The sequence below is a fragment of the Mytilus galloprovincialis genome, chromosome 3, assembly GCF_965363235.1.
Source record: "Mytilus galloprovincialis chromosome 3, xbMytGall1.hap1.1, whole genome shotgun sequence".
In the NCBI taxonomy this organism is placed as follows: Eukaryota; Metazoa; Mollusca; class Bivalvia; order Mytilida; family Mytilidae; genus Mytilus; species Mytilus galloprovincialis.
Window position 1 is genome coordinate 19,907,806 of NC_134840.1, and position 13,202 is coordinate 19,921,007.

A 13,202-nucleotide genomic window follows, 5' to 3' on the forward strand; every position below is an offset into this window, starting at 1 on the left:
TTTTTTTTTTTTTTAAATATTCAATTTTCTATATTTATAATACATATCTATCACTTCTGTGCATGTCTCACCTAGTTTCGAGTGATTTAAACGACCCAAGAGAAAATACCCAATTTTACTATCCATACTAATACTAAACTTGAGTATTTTCTCTGGGTCGTTTAAATCACTCGAAACTAGGTGAGACATGCACGGAAGTGATAGATATGTATTATAAATATAGAAAATTGAATATTTAAAAAAAAAAAAAAAAAAAAAAAAAAATCTGTATCATACCCCCAAGCGCCTGTGATGTAAATCGTAAATATATTTGTGTGATTTGCTATTCAAAATACGGAAATCACACGAATTCCGAATGTCGCCAAGAAAAACTCCAAATATCGGTGTGAATTAAAATACTTAATTTCATCTGAATCATAATTAGATTTACACTTTTTATTTGACACTATATTGATTTTTAACCACAAAAATATTTTAGAATCAAAAGTTATAATATACACTAGTCTTTGATTTACCCATTTAACCAATGTCGCCGATCAACGTATAACCTACCGTAACGTATCTTTAGGTACAGTCAAAACATATTTATATGATTGGAAAACATGCCCAAACTGACTTTAAGCAAAGTTGATACATCAAATTTTAAAATCCTGCCTTTAACTTTTATTGCAATGAAACGAAAAATAAAAACAAAATATTCTTTTTCTCTTTTTTTCGATTGTCGCATATAAGAATCTAACCTACGTAACGCATATTTTGGAACGTAGTAGTACTAACCAAGTACAACTGAAAATGATGATTATTTCATTGAAAGCACCCATAAAGCTTCTCAATATTTAGTTTGAGAAAGGAACTCAACAATATTGTTACATATTTCCATGTATAATGAAAATAAAACTAACCTCCGTTTTAATAACCTCCGTGACACAGTTATTTACAGTTACGTTGTCAGACTTTTTTTATCAGTATCAGCGGTTGCTGACACTGCCAAAAGTCATTTTTGTAGCACAACGTTATATCAGCCATTTTCTTAGATATTAAATAGTCTACAACGCAACTTGTGTAAATACGACGACAATCATAACTTCAACAGCTGTGTATAGCAAACATTTTCAAGATTATTTAGGACTCATCAATGTCACGGAGGTTATGCAAATAAAAAAAATCCAAACATGCATGTTTTTAAACACGATCATTACAATTGAAATTCTTGTACATTGTTAAAGATACCAAATCAGTCCATCAATTATCACTAATAAATATCGAAAGGTGATGTCAATCATAGAAGACATCATTGATTTACGTTACGGAGGATAGAAATTTTCGAAATGAAACTAATTGACTCAAAAACTTCATAGTCGAGCATAATATAAGGGCAGTGAACAATTATATTTTTTTTCTAATATGGTAAATACTTTTTTTATTTGGTAACTTTTAATATAAAATTAAGGTTAACATTATTCTGTTTAGGTAAAAATATTTGTGAGTGAAAGTTCATGAATCGTTTGGGAGATTTCGACAAGAACAAGTCCATTTGACTAAAAGAAACATATAACTTGATAGTTTTTAAGTTTGTAATGTCAATAAATTGTTTAGAAAAGCTAGCATTAAAGAGTTGAGTGCAACTATGTATCAGCATTTAGGTACTGGTTTGATATTAACCTCCGTAACAAAGATGGGGGTGTGGATTTACAAGCATAAAAATACATACCAGTGATTCAAAACATATATAATAGGGTTTTTCCTGGAAAGCTGTACTATGAAACTAGAATACTATACAACATAACATTTCATTAGTTTAAATTCATTACTAAATAAGTTGTGAAAACTACTAATTTGAATATTTTTTAAACGCTATATTAATTCATACCTTAAAATTGGTATTTGCTTTCAATATTTACAAAATGATACGTATAAATCATTTTGTTATGGTGATAAATGTAACCCACTTCACATGGGCCTTGATTTACATCTTGTGTTTTTCTCTAATGCAATTTTTAAGGTGACTTTATACAACACTAACCTCCGATACGTTCATACTTACCTTGTCTTACAAAAAATGCTAAAACTTGAAAACAACTAAAATGGTGTAAGTAAAACTTTAAAAAGTGACAGACTAGATATAGACACAGAAGAAAACAGCACGCTCCTCTGCTCAGCTGAAATTTATTTTTAACAGTGTCTACATTCGAATTGTACCCATTATTTGGGAATGACTGTAAACACAATCCGGAAAATATAAATAAAACATAATTTAGAGGATATTTACCCAAGCGCCTGTGCATTATATATTGGTCCCATTATGAAAAAAAATCATATCATACTTGCTGAAGTTTCCGTAATTGAATCAAAATTTATCAAATTAAAATATGGATCGAATATTAATTATTCGTGTACATCATGTTGCTGACTATTTCCCAAAATATGTCTGTTAAAAAAGATATTTTCAACATTAGTATAATGTTTACAAAAGCCTCGGTCACACCTTACCGGATAGCTCGAACGGACGCCTAACGGATAACTTTTTTTCAATCCGTTCATGTCCGTTAGACGTCCGTTCTTATCCGTTAGACGTCCGTCCATATCCGTTGCATGTCCGTTAAGCGTCCGTTTTATCCGTCGACGTCCGTTCTGTCTGGTGGAGAATTTTGAGCATGTTCCAAACTTTGAACGGACGTCCAACGGATAAAATGTCCGTTGAACGTCCGTTAGGCGTCCGTTTTGTACGGTACTCGTCCGTTTCGTTTCCGTTTTGTATCCGTTGCGTGTCCGTTATATATCCGTTGGAGGTCTGGAAGATAAATTCACCAACGGACTTCTACCGGACGTTTAACGGATAAAACGGATGTTGAACGGATGAGAAACGGACTTCTACCGGACGTATAACGGATAAAACGGATGATGAACGGATCTGAAACGGATAAATGCCAATTGAAAATTTCGCGTCAGAAATGCCAATTATTGGTATGTCAGATTTCTTAAAAGGTTCATGAATTCTTATTATTCGTAATCGATCTTAGAGTATAGGCCTGTCTTCACAATCAAGCAGTTCTTATTCAGGCCAGACACTGCCCTTTGGCGGAATTGTGAAGAACAAACCAAAACCAGTTACACAGAAACATTTTGAATATTTATGCGATTTACATGTATTATTATTGTCGCCTTTGATTTTTCCGTATATCTTGTTCATCCGTTTTATCCGGTACGCTTCCGTTAGGTGTCCGTTTTATGCGTTACTCGTCCGTTGGATGTACGTTCGACATCCGTTCTGTCCGGTACGTGTCCGTTTCTCGTACGTTGCATATCCGTTGTGTGTCCGTTATGCATCCGTTACACGTCCGTTTTATTCGGTCAGTACATCAACGGACTCCCAACGGATAACAATTTTGTCAACGGACAACTTTTATTTTCATCCGTTAGGCGTCCGTTCGTCTTATCCGGTAAGGTGTGACCGAGGCTAAAGTAATAAAATTTGGCATTAAAAAAAGTAAACGAACAATGTGTATAAAATTGTAGACAAAAGTGTTGATTGAGGGGTGTTATCACAAATTCCCGGAAGGTTACTATTATAACAAAGAGATTGGATGATATTACTCCGGGTCCTCCAACATATATTATAGCAAGAAATAGATTGATATTCGTGTACTGTATCTTGGTTTTCTAACTATTCTTTTCCCTTAGCCTCTCGACACACGAACTACATGTGTGAGAGCTGATGTTGGGATCATATATTATAACATAATATTTGACTCATTACAATCCATGTGAATGGTATATTGATTGTTGGTATATTGTGAAGTTAGCCGTTGAGTTGATTCCCGACAGACTCTCAACAGACGAACTACATCCGTGAGAGCTGGTTCTGGGTCTTTACATGATGGGGGAAACTAACTGTGACAATGCCTAGGATGGTGCCTGGCATTGCTGCCGATATAGAGGCAGGCCGGGATCGACTGACACCTAGAATATCAAGAAACTCGCTATTTATTAAATAAACAAAACATCAAAGTAATTACAATATAATTTCAAAGTACAATTTTAAAGTTAAAATAAATTGAAAACAATAATAAAATACTACAAACAATTCAAGTTAAATACCAAATAATAACAACAATAATTACTGTTAAGATAAACCTCCGAATTAAAATATTAGTTACTTATAAACTTTATTTATTTTTTTCAAAATAAAATTAAAAGAAAAATAATTTTAAATCTAAATTATTTTCAAAACCAAGAGACTCGCCTAGAATATAAAGATACAGTTACAGGGGAGGTAGTGACGTTGCTAACGTAAATTGTTATTTTCGCGACGTCAAACTATAACTTATCGGGAAAAGATTCTGTTTTCGACTGATTTTAACCTTTCAAACTTATTTAACTTGAAAACGAGTTCATAGACCCCTCTTTTTTAAAATGCCATTTAATTAGAATGCACGAGAAGATAATTTGTGTCAATTTTCATGAAACTGTAAATAGTGCTTTTTTTTTTTAAGTTGATAAATATAAAGCAAAACATGATGTTTTTCCCTACAGTCAGAGGCGGATTTAGGGGGGGGGGCAGGGGGCCCGGCCCCCCTTTTTGGGAAAAAAATTGGTTGTTTATATAGGGAATCATTGAAGTGTTACTGGAGCGGGCCCCCTCTTAGGTCAGTCAGTGGGCCCCACTTATGTAAATTTCTGGATCCGCCACTGACAGTCATGAACATTTGATAGATATGAGTTATTTCTGAATAAGATAGTATATAAATTTTAGGATACCTATAAAATACAGAAATGTCAAATTATTTAACAAAAAACAATTAGTTGTGTTTATCTTTTAAGGTGGCTCGTGGGTACAAAAATTTCAGCAAAAAATTGAACCTTTATTTTTTCATTACAAATTTTATTGATTACACTATTAGTTATTACTTTATGATATGGTAAAAAATCAACACTAAAAATCGATTTGGTTTGGCCCCAGATGACTTTTAAAATGTTTATATCATTGAAAAAGCTCCAAATTATCTCCCTTTGGTGCAAAAATGCAATTTTTTGGCATTGAATTTGAAATATCTTTTTTAACTCATCGGTGACCTATATTTTTTATTATTGTTTTCAAATAAGCTGTACATAAACTAAATAATTGTAAAATTTAAGCGATTTCTGTAATTAGGTTATTTTTTATTTCGATATTACATCTATTTCTATTAGTTCAACAGAAAAAAAGGACATTAACAAAAATGTATGCTTCTTCCAAAGGCAGATTGTGAGCTTAAATGAACGGTGACCCCATCTTTTTATTTCATTTTTCTTTTCAGTATATGATAAAGTTCATTTCTAAAGAAATATAGCGATATCGATTCATGGTATACCGCCATCTTGGATTGTACAATCTCAGTACAAAATCAGTCTAGTTATTTGCCTAAATCTGCAAATTTGGAGACAGATTTGCAATTAAATGGTAAGACTGTTTTTTCTATATTAAGAAAACTGGTTAATTAATTGTATAGTACAAAATATTTTAACAAATATAATTTTTTTTTGGTTTTAAAATGATTTTTTTTTTCAAATGAGCCGTTTAAGGGGAGATAACTCTTTTAGTACAAAATTTATACTGGGCTAATAGGGAAATTTTTTATTTTTACTTGTAGCAAGAAAACAAGTCGGTGACACCATGTTTTCTTTTTATTTTCCTAAAACGTATTATGAAACATATCTTCTCACAATTTATTTCAAAATTCTATCTCATAGATTTTTTTCTATGCACACTAATGTGTTTTTTCATGAACAAACTAACCAAATTTTGGCAATTTTCAACGACTCATAGCTTGAAAAATAGCACGGTGACCCATACTTTTTATTAAATTTTTGAAAAGAGCATAGTGAAATCTTCATTTTGGCAAATTATAAAAAAAATTCTGTCTCAAAAAATATATACTTATGATCTACCTTAAAACAAAAAAGTTATGTCTTTCTTTCGAAAAAGAAAATACGGCAAGAAAATCCGAATTTTTAGCAAATATACAAAATTTAGACCTCATTTTACTCAAAAAGTAGCACATGAAGGTATATTTTTTATTACATATTTGATTTAATCAGGTAAAAAATAGTCTTTATGCAAATTTTGATCAAAATGTAAATACGGGATCAAAACTGTACCGTATGCCCTTAATATCATAGCGGCTTGATCAGTTTATATACTAAGTTTTGAATAACCTAGTCAGTTTGGCAACAGCTGAAGTTTTAATACACAGATAAGTTCAAAAGTACTTATTTGATATATCCTAAATGTATAGAACACTTAAACTGCAATAATTTTATATGGGGGGGGGTATCGTTTGCATAAAATTTTTCCTTTGATCTTTGTTTGTGATAATTTTTCATATCATGCTAATATACTCGCTTGAGATGGAAAATTTTCGATAGAAACTAAGCAGGCACGTGGCGTTGCTAACGAAATTGACATGAAATTGACAACGTCGTCATAGGTAAAATAGCGATAATTTAAACAGATTATCATTGGTCATCTCAACTCGATTGCCTTTCTCGCTTTCGCCGTCCGGGCTCAAGCGAGAAAATCAATATCGTTGAGATGATCAACGATAATCTATAATTATTCACCAAACATACAGCACTAGATGATATACAACGATTTTAATTTGAAGACGACTTACTTACGACAATATGTAAATAAAGACAACAGTAGTTTACCGGTGTTCAATAAACGCCTTCAGCTTCGCATATCAACAGATCCTCTAGCTTTTGTACTATGTCGAGCTACCTTAAATACAAAATTAATAATCTAAATAGAATTACACTTCTAATAAAATGGGTATTTTTTTTTTTAAAAAAGGCCAGTATAGGAATATATTACATTCTAACTCTTTTAGACCATTTTTCAGTAACAACAAACAAAAGAACTATCTTAATTGGACCTGCTTTACTACGATTACTGCTCTTGAATTTACTAGATAACATTGTTGTTCGCTATGGAGATACCGCATATCGTCAACTTCTTGGAATTTCAATGGAAGCTTACTGTTCACCACTTATTGTGGACCTGTTTCTGTAATGTTATAAGTTACAATTTTTGACTAAAATGAGCAAAGAACTATCGGAACAACATTTGATAAAAAAAATTAACACTTTTAGATATTTGAATGATACATTGGCTCATAATAATTACCACTACAGAATGGTCACTAAATAGATTGATCCTGATGATCTGACTTTAAACAAAACTAAAACTAATAATAGTCTTACCTGGATCTTGATATCTATATCTTTAACGGGTTTTTATAAAAGAGAGGATTTTTCATTTGCTACTGTAAATTATCCATATTTAGATGGCGACGTTCCTTTGTCACCATCTCATGGTGTTTATATATCTCAAATTGTGATTTTACACTATTGTTTCAGGTAAGGGTGAAGGTTGGTACCTATTAAAACGTTTAAACCCGCTGCATTTGTTTGCACCTGTCCTAAGTCAGGAATCTGATGTTCTGTGGTTGTTGTTTGTTGGTGTGGTTCATAATAGTTTCTCGTTTTTTGTTTTTTATACAGATTAGACCGTTGGTTTTCCCGTTTGAATGGTTTTACACTAGTCATTTTTGGACCCTTTATAGCTTGCTTCTCGATATGAGCCAGAGCTCCATGTTAAAGACCGCACTTTGACATATAATGGTTAACTTTAACAAATTATGACTTTGGAGGAGGGTTGTCTCGTTGGCACTTATACCACATTTTCTTATGTCAATCTTCAACATGCAGACTTCTTACACTTCCAGGTATTTCTCATCCAATCTTTTATTGTAATATTCTATAAAAAGCACACAAATGTCGGCATTTACACCAAAGCTCTCTAAAAATAAACAGACTTATTCAGAAGGGATAGTGTTACGATACTGTTGTCATTGCATTAAAGATGGCATATTTTGGTGTTAATACTGATCGCTCATTGTGACTTGGCATCGGAAACAAAATCATTTAATCTATAACCATACAGTTGGCATGATATGGGTAATGTTCTTCTCGTATGTTTTATGATGGTATGATGATAAATAACTTACGGGAACGATTGTACTTGATTTTCATTTGATAAGGACATAATCTTTAATCAGTTTAATTGAGTTCAGGAGCTGACACGTCAGTTATTGCTAGTAGTCCTAGGTTTATTTATGTATCTTTGTTAGTTTGAAAAAAGTGGCAAAACGAACGTATGAATAACATTCAAAATCAACTAAAATTGGCTAGAACTGCAAATTATAAACTAAATGATAGTTTAGCATGTGTTAAATCGGAACTTAAAAGTGTGTCACTAAAGCAAGTAGATTTAGCTAACGATAACTCGAATACCACGGAAACAATGCGCTCAGCAAACAACAAAATAAAAGAAATCAAACTTGTTATTGTAAACAACACAACGGCTATTTCGAAATGCAAAACTAGAATCTCTAAAGTATCTGTTGTTGCAAATGAAACAAAAACCCGTTTGAATTCTGAAGCATCACGCATCACAAACATAAGTGATATCTGCTCAACTGGAATTTGTAATGTAAAAAGTAAGGTGCTTCTGTTAAGTGACCAAGTAAAGGACGTCAATAACGCTTTAGAGGATTTTCAGACAAAAAATTAATTCATCTATGACATCCACTAGTGAATTAAGAAGACGCGTTGTTAATGTCGAGAAGAACTTCCAAGCGAGTAAACGTGAAGTTATGACTTACGCAGCAGCCACAGTTCAGACAGCAGATAAATCTGTATCTGTTGTACCATTGGATTCTCCGATTAGGTCCGAGACACCTCGCACTTCAACTCCATGTCCGATATTACCTGCACACGATCGAATTCGTGTATCTCAAGAGACAATATCTAAATCGGATAATCAAGTTATAAACATGCCAACTTCATCCAAAACTACGAACATTCAAGCAAATGACACAAACAGTATTTCGGTACATTTTCCAAGATCAGTATGTAACCCAAAAACCTCGGATTTTAAAGGTTTCACTCGTAGAAGTAGACGTGTTAGTCATTTCTATATCGGCGGAATCGATAAATCATGTAGTTCTGAAGATAATATGCGATATTTTCTTTCCGAGCGGATTATACGTGTGACATTTTTAAGATATTTCAATAGACCATCAAAACTTACTGCCGCCGCTCAACTTAACATTGTAGCAGATGATGAACATCTTATAACCCATCCAGAATTTCGGCCCCAAGGTATTTATATGAAACAATGGTTACCATGGGAGCAATTTGCCAGTGAACATTCTATAAACCCTTCATAATGACTGTTGCTAAAGAAAAACTTAATTTAATGTGTTGGAATTGTAGAAGTGTTTTTTCATGTATACCGTTCCTAGCTGAAAGTCTTCGAATGTATAATGTAAATGTATGCGCCTTATCAGAACATTGGCTACGTACTTATCAGTTACATGTTCTTGATTCGAATGGATGTTTTTAAAATTTTACATGTAGATTCTGCTTGTAAAAATAAATCGGAAAATAAAATAAAAAAAGGGGGTAACCGTGTTCGTTTTTGAGATACGAGCTGTTGAAGTTAACAGCATCATACACCAAAATTACAAAGGATATATAGGGAAAATCGTGAAATTCGGCAGGAATTGTTACATTTCCAAGATTTTCTATTATATTAGACAATCGATTTTTTTTTTAAATTTATGAGACGATTCTAAAATGTCTAAGGAATCGATTGGTGCAAAGAAAGTCCTTAGCAACCGTGCTACTTTTCAAGCTATATCCTGTTAAAGTTGAATCTTGAGTGTAAAAAAAAACAAAAAACTACGACAACGTTATTGACGTCGCCGCAACAGTTACGACGCTTCATATAGTCCTATACTTGTATGAAATATATACCGTTTTGTTGGAGTTCGTGTTGCTCGGTCTTAAGTTCTTTATGTTACGTTTTGTGTACTATTGTATTGTATTTGTCTATTATATTCGGGTGCGTGCGGAGATCGCCAAGCTAGAAAACGGTTGACATTTTCTTCATTATGAACTAGAACTATTTTCGACCTCGGTGCCTTATTTTTTGTTAAAATCTAAACACTGCGACGTGTTTTCAAAATCTTTGTTCTCATAAAACTTTATTTCATCAAGGTCTCTTCTCAGAATATCAGCCATCTGTCTGGCACAGGATAACAAATCAATATTTAAGTAAATTTAAGTTGTGTGGCAATTCTTAGTACATTTGGGTAAATTAATCTTATCTTTGTGCCGCATAAGCATCTCTATAATTCAACACATCCCTGAGCCACGACATTATATATTTTATGCATCGCATGCGCTTCTTTTTATCACAATCCAGACCGGCTAGTAACCGTTGTATAACTTTACACGTCTGAAGACGAATATTTGCGTGAAACATTTTTGTATGATTTTTATTTCTGGAAATCAATCTGAAATCTACAACAGTCCATTTCCGAAAGTCGGGCTGGACCTTTACTTTTATGTGCATTCGGGATTTACACAAATTGTAACCCGAATATTTCAGCCGTATTTTTCAGCTGATGTACGAAAGCTACATTTCTCGTGTGGGAGAAAATCGGACATGGAAAGGGCTTGAATTATTCAAGTTACTCAAATTGAAACTCGGGAATTTCTAGCTGTTCGGAATTCGCGGAAACAAATTTTCGGCATTACGGTATTGAATCAATAGAGATACCAATTATTTCTTTTAACAAATTCGAATACCAGTCAGTTTATAGGACTTCAGTTTGAAATAGGGGCGGCAATTCATTCGTTTTATCCAATCAATTGAAAAGGGGAGGGGGTCAACATTGATAGTCAAAAAGCCTTGAAATATTCAATAAAAAACGTTGAATGTAAATTATATGAACTTAAAAATCTCATATTATAAGACTAGTAAACCACAGGCTTCTCAGTTCTTGTATGATAATGAACTAGGTGAAAACCTAGAGCTGACCGAGTGCGAGATCCTCATGGATAATCATCGAGGTCGTTAAACACCCCTTGCAGTAAACTTTGGTTAAATTTAAAAAAAAAATCGAAATGTAATAGTCTGAACACATTTCACCGCTCATTCCACTAAATATTAAATTGCAGTTACAAGATTAAAAAAGATTACAATTAAAAAAAATCAAATCCCGACTACCCGAAATAGAATTCCCGGATCCCGGAGTTCCGATAAAGGTCCTACCCCCTCCCCCCTCGTAATTCTATATTCTATTCATTCTTAATCTTGAATTGAGACTTGATACTTCAAAATTACATGATACAAACTGTGAGCTTTTTCAAAAATACAAGTCTGCAAAAAGAGAATTTCGTACAGCTTTAAGAAAAGCATTTGATGAATATGAAAGTAATTTAGCAAAAACTATCGAAAGTAACCTTGATATTGATCAGAAAACGGTTTGGACAATCATAAATAATCGAAAAAAGAAATCAAGCGCTTGTAGTGCGTTAGTGAAAGATGGTGTGACTTATACCGATCCTAAAAAGATCAATGATATCTGGCTATCTCATTTCCAAAATGTATTTTCTCCGTCGACATATACCGACCCAAGGCAAAACTGTCATCTATTCGCAAAATTGTCAACCGTGATCAGAACATCATTACATTTAAATAATCAGATGTAAATGAAATTTGTTCAAAACTAAAGAACAACAAAGCGTGTGGCCACGACGGCTTGTTTTATGAGCACATACGGTATGGCGGTAAATTACTTATAAAACACTTACATCATCTCTTCAACTTGTGTATCAAATGTGCGTACATTCCGAACGACTGTAGAAAGAGTATGATAATACTTCTTTATAAAGGTGGAAACAAGCCAAAAACAAGTAACCATTCATCACATAAAAAGAACGGAACAGTTATAGTTGTTTTATTAGACAGCACTAAAGCATTTGACACAGTACCTCCTGATGGATTACGTATTAAACTTTTTGAATATGGTGCGGTGCGACCGGAAAATTATGGCTACTATTAGATAACATGTACACAGATTTATCAAGTGCTATTCTGTCTGGTGGAAAACTTTCGAAATGGTTTAAACAGAACCGTGGTGTGCGCCAAGGTAGTGCGTTATCTGCCAAGTTATATCTGATCTTTATTAACGATTTGATAAATGAACTTGAATCTAGCAACAAAGGAGCATTCTTATATGAGATTAATAGTAGTTCTCCCGTTCAGGCCGATGACATTTCTCTCATTGCCACAAATCACGAATCCGCTCAAGAAATGGTATCAATATGTGAACATTATAGCGAATCATGGAGCTTCTCCTTTTCACCCGTGAAAAGCAAACTTCTTCAATTCGGCAAAACACTTACAGGTCCAGATATATTCCTATACAACGAATCTATTCTATCAGTTAAAAGTGCAACGCATGTTGGTATTTCACTAGACACATCGATGAAAACAATGGATCGTACATTAAAAGCGTGTCGAACCTTAAGAGCAACCACTGCATCTGTGATTCGCTCCGGTATTCATCCTGCTGTTCTCAACCCTATAGTATGTGCAAAGATTATTCGCCAAGTATGCTACCCAAAAGCTCTTTACGGATGTGAGATCTGGGGCAAGCTGTCTAAAACAGAAACACTTATGTAGGAACGAACGCATCACTATGTCTGTAAGTTCATTCAAGAATTACCTAGAAGGACAAGAACTGCTATGTGCCTTTCTCTCATTGGTTGGTTTAACCTTGGCAGTTTTATTAATGAACGCAAGTTACTGTTCTTCGGACGAATTTGTAATTTACCACAAAGAGCAATTTCATTTCGTATTCTCGTACGTAAACTTTTTGAACTTAAGTATTTCAATCAAGAGTACATCAATTGTGCATCGGATTTTTCAAAGGACTGTGTGGATTTACTCTACAAATACCATTTATTGGACTATTTAACAAAGTTTATGGATAGCGGACATTTTCCGTCTCATCGTATATGGAAGCGAATAGTTCACAGATCTATTTTTGAATACGAACTTAAGGAAACAACGTATAAATATAGAGAGTGACTTTAACATTTTTAAGAAGATACATAAAGTATTTCAGCCTCATCCTGCATGGACAGTTGCATTAGACTTTTCGTATTTGCGTAAACAGGCAACTTACATAGTATCCCTGTGTTGTTTGGTCCACAATACGAACAGTGATAGTATTTTATGTGATAAATGTGGTAAACTTTTCACCGACCCGTGTATTCACGCAATTTCGTCGTGTGACTATTTA

At 33.5% G+C, this 13,202-nt stretch overlaps 1 protein-coding gene across 1 annotated transcript in view; it reads right to left on the bottom strand.

Moving 5' to 3' along the window:
* LOC143067366 (uncharacterized) overlaps nt 1–13,202 on the bottom strand; it is a 189,443-nt gene that overhangs the window by 30,474 nt on the left and 145,767 nt on the right. The gene's annotated exons all lie outside the window — the stretch shown is intronic.